We start from the raw sequence: 8,887 nt of genomic DNA, 5'->3' as shown, positions 1-8,887 counted from the left end.
CTCCTCCTCCTCCTTCTTTTCCTTCTTCTATTTCTCTTTCTCCTTCTCCTTCTCCTTCTCCTTCTCTTTCTCCTTCTCTCTATGTGGATATCCTTTCTACCACTGTGTGTGTGTGTGCCATTGGCCTCCTGAGGAGCAGGACTTGCTCTTAGTATAAGGGAATGCTAATGAGCACATTACAAACCTATGATCTTATGATTCTCTGCCTCCAAAACCAATGATGTTCACACTATACCACACTGTTCCGTGTGTCACAGGGCTAGATGGCAATGGCATTCTCAGCTCTACCCATAATGAACTTGAAATGTCAATGGTCTTACTTAACCTACAGTGATTAGGGTTTGTGCTCTGTAATCTAGCCCTGGAGCTAATGTTATATTGGGTTCTTGTTGATAATTGTCCATTTGCTGGAGTCTTGATTGCTCAGTGGGGTTGAGAGTCTCATCTTCAAGGCCATGCTTTGACTAGGGACTCTGGTCACTATAGATCTCAGAATCCATTACAAATTACTTACTGTCTATAACCTACTTCACATTATCTTGCACTGTATTCTCCCAGGATAGCTTAGATGACTTTCCAATTTTTCCATATGATTGAGCCCTGATTCTCCAAATAGATGATACCCTCTCTAAGGTTGGGGGCTGGGTCCTTTCCCTTCTGTCTCATAGGACTCACCCAAGAATTAGTCACATTATAGATATTCAATAAATATTTAATAAATATAGGGAGAAAGAAGAAGAGAGAAGTAAAAGGGACATTAGGCAGTTATACTAAATTGAATCAACAAGCACTGATTAAATGCACAATATGTTTCAGGGACTGTGAATGCAAAAAGAAAAAAGAAACATTCCCTGCCCTCATGAAGGAGAAGGGAAGGGAAGAAGAATTTATTAAGCTCCTACTATAAACAAGGTATTCTGCTAAGCACTTTACAAATTTTAACTTATTGGAGCGTCACAATTACCCTGAGAGGTTAGATGCTATTATTATCCCCATTTTACAATTGAGGAAACTGAGGCAGTTAGTGACACCCAGAGTCAGACAGCTAGTAAGTATCTGAAGCCAAATTTGCATTCAGGTCTTCCTGAGTCCAGGCCCAAAATTCTATTCTCTGTGCCACCTAGCTGCCTCTGGTGTAGGTGGGGCCAGATTGTGCAGGACTCAGAGCACAGGCTGAGAAAGACTGGCTTTATTTTGTGTGCACCATGGAAAGTCAATGAAAGTTTTGGGAGGAGAGGGAGAAGGAGAAATGTGGGCAGTGGGGACAGGGAGGTGATAAAATTCATGGTTCAGAAAGGCTATCTGTGGTTGTTGGCATTTAGAAGGGGTTAGCAGAGAAAAAGTTCTGATGACCCTCATACCCAGTAGGTCTCATAGTTTTCAAAGAATTATTTTTATCTGCCTTATTTTTCCCTCCCCCCACCCCCTGCTTAATTTTAGAAAACTGTTTGACTCCTCATCCTTTTCTTAACACATCTATACTCTGCTAGAAAGTCCCATGCTCAAGGCTGCCAAAAATAAAGTCATTATTTCTTTATTCCCTCCATGTTCCCTCCCCTACCCAGATCTCCTCCTAAAATAAAAGAGACAATTCTCTTTTACAACTTTTGAAAAGCATATTTGAGGACAGAAGTGAGACCTGGGAAAGGTAGCTCCTGTCAATTTTTAGAAAAAGAAGAAAATATAAAAGTCCCCCATGTCACCTGCTCCATCCCCCTCAGGCTTCCTCCCTTCCTCCCTCCCTCCACTTACCCCTCCTACATTCAATTTAGCTTTTATTCACTTTCTCCTGGCAAAACAGCAAATTCAGCAAATCCTATATTTTCCCATTATTTTATCATTTGATTAATCGAGGAAGGAAAGCCCTCAGAGGGGAGAGACAAATCTATTTTTCTATTGCTTCTTTCCAAGCTGGTGTTTTAATTTTAGACAGTGCAAAATTCGGTTCCATGTGGTCTTAGAAAAGATGTAATCGAGACAATCTTTTATGATAACACTCTTTGGTGGTTAGTTCTCAAAGGTATTTTTATAAAGAGCAATTGTTTTCTAGTTAATGAACAGGAACCCTCTGATTAAATCCCAAAGAAATATTATAGGAAAACATTGTGTGGCCCCATATTAATTCGTCATTACCTTCTCAAATAGACCTGTTGTGCAAGGTAAATTACATTTTTTTCTTAACTATGGATGAGACCCACCCTTTTTGGGGCCTAATCACCACTGCATAAGCCTTCTATTCTCCCCTTCTTCACAGTTAATAAAGATTTTCATAATTGGCATTTTTAAATATACATTTGCTGATGTTATACTAGACCAAATAGGAACTGGTTCAGCTTAATGACTTGGAAAGTGTGCCATGTACTTAAACATTTCAACTTGTTAATTGTAACAAATCTGATGCTCTACTTGCTGTAATGAAATAAAATTAAGAAAAAATCCCACTTAGCCCTCCAGCAGCTACAGTCCGTGGGGAAGGAAAATCTTCTAGAGTTACTAGACAAGACTCAGGCCAGCCACACACTTGGTCATTCTTCTGATTGTTTCATATATTTCCCTTTCTCTAGAAAGAAAAGCAATGAGGAGGTCCTCTTTCTTTTACCTTTCTGAAGGAAGAGGTTCTATATGAGAAGGCATAATCAGTTATGTGGAGGGAAAAATGCCAGTACCGGCTTCTCTACTAAGCACTTTTATAGGGACCTTGGAATGGTCATAGCAAAGTCACCAAAACTGACCTGGTAGCAATACACAAAGGTATAGAACCTGGGAAGAAAGAACTTCCAGGGAACCAACCTTGCAAACTCTACAGATAAAGGGATAACTAATGCCATAGCACCTCCTCACTTTCCCAGGATCTTTGGGGTTGGATTTATAGAAGAATTCCCCAACCCTATACCCTCTTGGTATAAACTTAAAGCTATTTGCTTAATTACATCCTCTGGGAAGGTAAAGAAGAGCTATCCATCAATTTCCTTTTTTAAATAAATGTTAACAGAGCCAAGGATTTGTATTAAATTTCCTTTTTTCCTGCCCTCCACTCCAATGTCCCTCTTAACAAGTCCCAGGTTCTTCCACCTTTGCTCAGAAGCCTCACTGTTTTCCCCCTCTGGGGGGGAAACCACATAACACTGAGGTATGAAAGTCAAAGTCCTGGTGGGTTCTATTATCCCCTGAGTCAACTAGCTTCTCACCCATCTATAGCCAGCTACCAAACTCCCCTTCCAGCTCCACTCCAGAAACCCTTATGACCCAGAGTAAGTGGGTGTGGTGTAATGGGAATCTGAAGATCTTCCCTGCCCCTTGGCCCCTTGACAAGCTTAAGTGAATCTGAGAATCTTCCCTGATTTGAAAATATACTTTGCCCCTTAATAGGCTGAATGTGGTCACATGGAGCCTGTGGTAGGAGGCTTGTTTGTCAGGAATGCCCACACCTTGTTACTTTGTGATTGGGCAGTGGGTCAAGAGGGTGGCGACATTTTCTGACCCAGGAGAAAGCTATATATATATATATACCCTGATGTGAGGTTTTGCTTTGGGGCTCACTTTGGGAAGAGTTGTGTGATTTGGCCAGATGGGATTCTGGACAGCCATTGAGCCCACCAGCTTTGAAAACCCAGATGTTGGTGCTTCCCTCTCTGGTAACTAAATCAATATGGATGTAATGATCAGACAGCTGGAAGCCCTGTCTGCTTAATTGTGTTGTTTTCTTTTGTAACTCCTGTTTGTATTCTCTGAAGTTCAGGGTGCTGACTTTTTCCCCTGAACTACATAAATGATATATGTTTGATTGATTAAAGTAAGATTGTTAACCCATTTTGAGTTGCTTTCCTTTAGAAAAGCAAATCAAAGAATCTGTGCTAGCAGCCATCCTGGTTATGCTAGGGGGGTTATGGGAAAACTCTTCAAACACAAGTGACAATGAGTAGAGAGGATCCTGTTCATAAGCCAAAAGCTCTACATTCAAGCATTTATTCTGGTTATCTTTGATACTTTTTTCAGGATTCTATTCTTAAATGTTTTTTAAATGTTGCTTTTCCAGATCCACAATATCACTGACATAGTCAATTTGGTATGGAAACTCTCTCCTCCAACGTAGATCAACAACTTGCTTATAACTTAGCATCTTAAGAGAATTGCACTAGCCACTCCCTCAATGGACCTCTCTCTGCCCACTGTTATTCTGCTTGTACTTACCTCTTGATGGACACCCTACTCCTAACCCTTATATAACCAAAGGTAAGTCAGGTGGAGCAGGGGAGAAAGCACTGAACCTGGAATCAGGAAGACCTCAGTTCAAGTCTAGTCTGACACTTGCTAGTTGTGTGACGATGGACAGGTCACTTAACCTCTGTTTCAGTTTCCTCAACCCTAAAATAGGGATCATAAAAGCACCTACCTCACACACAAATTTATTGTAAGGATCTGATGAGATAAAATTTTTAAGTGCTTGGCACATAGTAGATACTTAATAAATGCTTGTTCTCTTCTATTATACATTCCTTTTTTTTTCAGTAATTCTGAACCCCTACCAAGGTACAAACCCTTTTCCTCTTGTCTGATCATAATATTTTTTAATTCCATATTTACCCATGCCTTATGATCCCTTATCCTGTTCTTTACTTTCACTGTGACCTCATATCCCCCCACCTTTTCATTTCTTCCTTATTCCATCCCTTCCATCATCCCTGCACTGGCTACATTTCCATTCCAATCTTATCTTGACCCATTGGTAAACCATTTCAACTACACACTTAACTTCTCTCCCTGAATCCCTTTACCCTTGTCAGACCTTGCTAAACACCAATCCTGGATTATTTTTACCATCTGTCTTCTTCATTCCTGTTCATATGCTGCTGATCTAGAGAAACTAGAGGCAGAGAAAAATCATTAAATTGTGCTGATTTGGTCCAATAGAAATTCATGCTATTTAATCTCAACCAGGACCTCCCCGCTACAAGGCAATTGTTCTATTTTCCTCTAACTGATTCACTAACTGTCCACATGACTGTTCTTAATCTTCCCACTCCCTCCACAGCCCTCTTTTCTGAGGACCTCTTCTCTTTTCACTTCACCAAAAAATTTAAATCATTAACAGAGAGTTACTTTCTCCCTTGTTCATTTCATGTCACTCAGATATATTTTCACACTATTTCTTCCTTCACACCTTTCTTGAAGAAGCAGCCCTTCTTTTTACTAAGGACACACCATCTATATGTACTCTTGATCCCATTCTTTCCCATCTTTAACATCAATTTGCTTCTTCTATTATTTCCATTTTCCCTTATCATCAATTTCTACCTCTCTACTTGTACCTAAAAATATGTTCATGTCTTTCCCATCCTTAAAAAGTTCCTTATTTGATCCTACCATCCTTACTGTCCATCTCCTGTATTTTTTCTACCTTTCTTTTTTTCTCTCCCTGTAGAATTTGATGAAGCTAATCACCCTTTTCTCCTAGATACCTTTTCCTCTTTAGGTTTTTGTCAAGCCGCTGTCTGCCTGTTTTCTTCTGACTCTTCTTACCTAAGTATCTCAAGCTCCTTTGCTAATTCTCCACCTATTTCTTGTCTGCTCTCCATGGGTATCCTCCAAGGCTCTGTCCTCAACCTTCTCTTTTCCAGCTCTATGATCTCACTTGATTATCTCAGCAATTTCAGACTTAGTGTCTCTTCCATATTACAGTCCCATATCACCAACTACCTTTAGGACAGATTGAACTGGATGTTCCAATAAGCATCTCAAACTCAACATGCCCAAAACAAAAATAATTTTCATTCCCCTAAAGCCCTTCCCATTTCCCAACTTCTCTATTACTATTGAAGATACTACCACCTTCCTAGTCACCCAGCTCACAACCTTAGTGTGATCCTCAGCCACTCCCTCTAATTTACCGGACATAGAAAATCTGTTGCCAAGTTTGTTTGTTTGTTTGAATTTCTCACTTCAGATCATCTCACATATGTGTCTCGTTCTCTTTACTCACACAGCCGCCACCATAGGCCTACATTGCTTCACCTGGAATATTTCAGTAGTCTCCTGGTCAGTCTCCCTGCCTTATGTCTCTCTCTACTCCAATCTGTCCTCCATACAGTTGTAAAAGTGATTTTCTTAAAATTTTGGTCTGACTTGGTCACCCTAGTACTCAGCCAATTCCAGTTGCTCCCCCTTACCTCTAAGATAAAACTTAAGCTCCTCTGTTTGCCATTTAAAGTTGTTCATATCCTGTCCACTTCATAGCTTTCCATTCCTCTTAAACTTTATTCCTTCCCACATTCTATGATTCAGCTATACTGGCTTATTTGCTGTTTCTTGAACAGAATACCCCATTTCCTGCTATGTGCCTTTACAATGACTGTCCCCATGCCTGCCATGTCTTCTTTCCTCACCTTCTCTTAGTTACTCTTTCTCCAAATAAGCTTAAATCTGATGCTTTATAAGAGGTTGTTCCTGGTCCCCTTCTCCCCCCCGCCTGCCCGTCCCCTGCCCCAGTTGTTACCATCTTTTCCCTAAGATTAACCTACATCCTCTCTGCATCTATCACAATTGTATATATCGAATTATTTATATGATTTCTTCCTCAAAATATAAATTCCTTGAAAGCAAGGGCTATTTTGTTTTAACCTTTTTTTGGTAGCCTGGCACAGTGTCTGCCATTTCCACGGTTTTACAAGCTGAAGAGTTTTAGAAACAGGACTTAAATCCAGATCTCTCTTACTCTCTTGTCACCCCTCTATCCACTCTGAAATACTGACACTCCTTTAATTTGCCATTAATTATTTATATTTGAATATAATAACTTCCAAAGGAAAAGTGTTATCCATTTTACACAGTTCACCTGTGACCAAAACCACGTATTAGACCTCTTACCCAAGACATGCCATATTTCTCTAGAAACCATTCTCATCCCTAACTTCAAGTAATACTTCTCCATAGACTAGGATATTCTTTTAACTTTGTGAAATATAGAGGTGAGACTTGGCTCATCTTTTTTATTATTAATTTTTTTTTCAATTAGCAAGCATTTATTTTCTCTCCCATTCTCTCCCATTCATCCAGCACCATTGGGAAAAAAAGAAAACCTTTATAGCAAACATATATAGTCAAGGGAAACAAATTCCCACATTGGCCATATCCAAAAATGTTTGTCTTATTCTGTATCTTGAGGCCATCACCTCTCTACTGGTAGGTAATATATTTCATTATTGGTCTTCTGAAGCCATCGTTGGTCCTTGCATTGATCAATGTTTTTTGGGTCTTTCAAAGTTATTTGTCTTTACAATGTTGTTGTTGTTATATAAATTGTATAATTGATTGTATTGTATAGATTTTACTTTAAATCCTAAGGTAAATTTTAAAGCAGTACACCCTTATTCTGATCATTTCAGTCTGTTTCTGTTTATATGTCTTCCCAGGTTTCTCTGAAACTTCCCCTTTTATCAATTCTAAGGGCATAAAAATATCCCATTACATTCCTATACCATACCATGCTTAACCATACCCCTTGAAAATGGTTATTCCCTTGGCCCACCCTTATTCAGAGCTCTTAGATTCTTTGCCTGACAAAGCAAGGTGTGATAGTAATGGCAATTAAAGATTCCCCTGTATTGGCTTGGTTTTCAAATTGATTGTGTTAAAACCCAGAGTTTGTTAATCCCACCTGTGTGATGGGCTTGTTGATGTGAAAAGAAAGTCCTGAACTGGGAGGAGCTGGTGATGTAGATTGGGAGAGACACTAGAGAGAGGCGGAAGATTTTTTTTGGAAGCAGCACCTCGTGGAGAGAGAGAGAGAGACTAAGAGAATTGCTGGTGGCCGCTTTGAATTGCCCTGGACTTTTGAGACCTGCCCCCTGAGCTGCCAAGGACTGAGGAGACATGGCTGTTTTGCTGGTACTTTGTCTGTCTGTTTTGATGTTGTTTTGCCAGATTTGTCCACTGGTGAAAGACTGTCCTTTTGTTGAAGAAGTCCTGGAACCTGGCTGTTCGCTAAGAAGCCCTGAGACTGTCCTGCAGACAGAGAGTGAATACTGTCCACTGGTGAGGGACAGTACTGTTGTTGCAGGGGTCTGGAGACTGTCCTGCAGACAGAGTGAATACTGTCCACTGGTGAAGGACAGTGCTGTTGTTGCAGGGGTCTGGGAGCCTTTCTGTTGGTTCAGAAGCCCTGAAGAAGGATTTTCTTGTTGTATGTTTACAGAAATCCTGGGAGAGGGCTTTGCTAATGTGTTCAGGGGTACTAGGACTGTTCTACAGACAGAGGATAAATTCATGAAGGGACTGGCAATGTATCTTATGGCCTTGCTAAGCCTTGTCTCCCCAGGAACTAAGATTGCTGAGAACTTGCCTTCTGTCAAGATGAAGAAAAGACCTCCATTTGGGTATTAAGTGCTGTGTTTAAACTTGATGTAACTCTGGGGTAGATTCAATTGTGATCCAGGGGTGGGGAACTTTTGACCTTATGTTTGGAAACTAATCTCCATTTGAGAAGAGGGGCTTTGTGGTGGACTTAATTAAGGTATAGCCTAGGGGTGGAGAAGTATTTAGAACGGAGACTTTGTAATTGATTGAATGATTGGAAGGTCCTGGGGTGGGGTAGTACTTGGAGATTATTTAATCACACTTAGTAAATGCTGTATTTTGAATAATGTCATGTTTTAATCTTCTCTGTTCTTGGTTGGTCACTGAATAAAATAGAGAGCACCTATGCTGGTATTTTGAACCTGGGAAGTTGCCTTCTTTTGGCATTACATTACACAAGGTAGTGGGTAGTCCTGTCTTTTTTTTTTTTTTATAAAGCAATCGGGGTTAAGTAACTTGCTCAAGGTTACATGGCCAGTTATTTCTGGGTGTGGTGCTGAGTATCTGAGCCCGGATTTGATCCAGGTCATCCTGA

Source organism: Petaurus breviceps, unplaced genomic scaffold (assembly GCF_028583685.1).
Source record: "Petaurus breviceps papuanus isolate PSGF00001 unplaced genomic scaffold, PetGlider_PUasm1.0 90779, whole genome shotgun sequence".
NCBI lineage: Eukaryota > Metazoa > Chordata > Mammalia > Diprotodontia > Petauridae > Petaurus > Petaurus breviceps.
Note: the sequence above shows the minus strand (reverse complement) of the source record.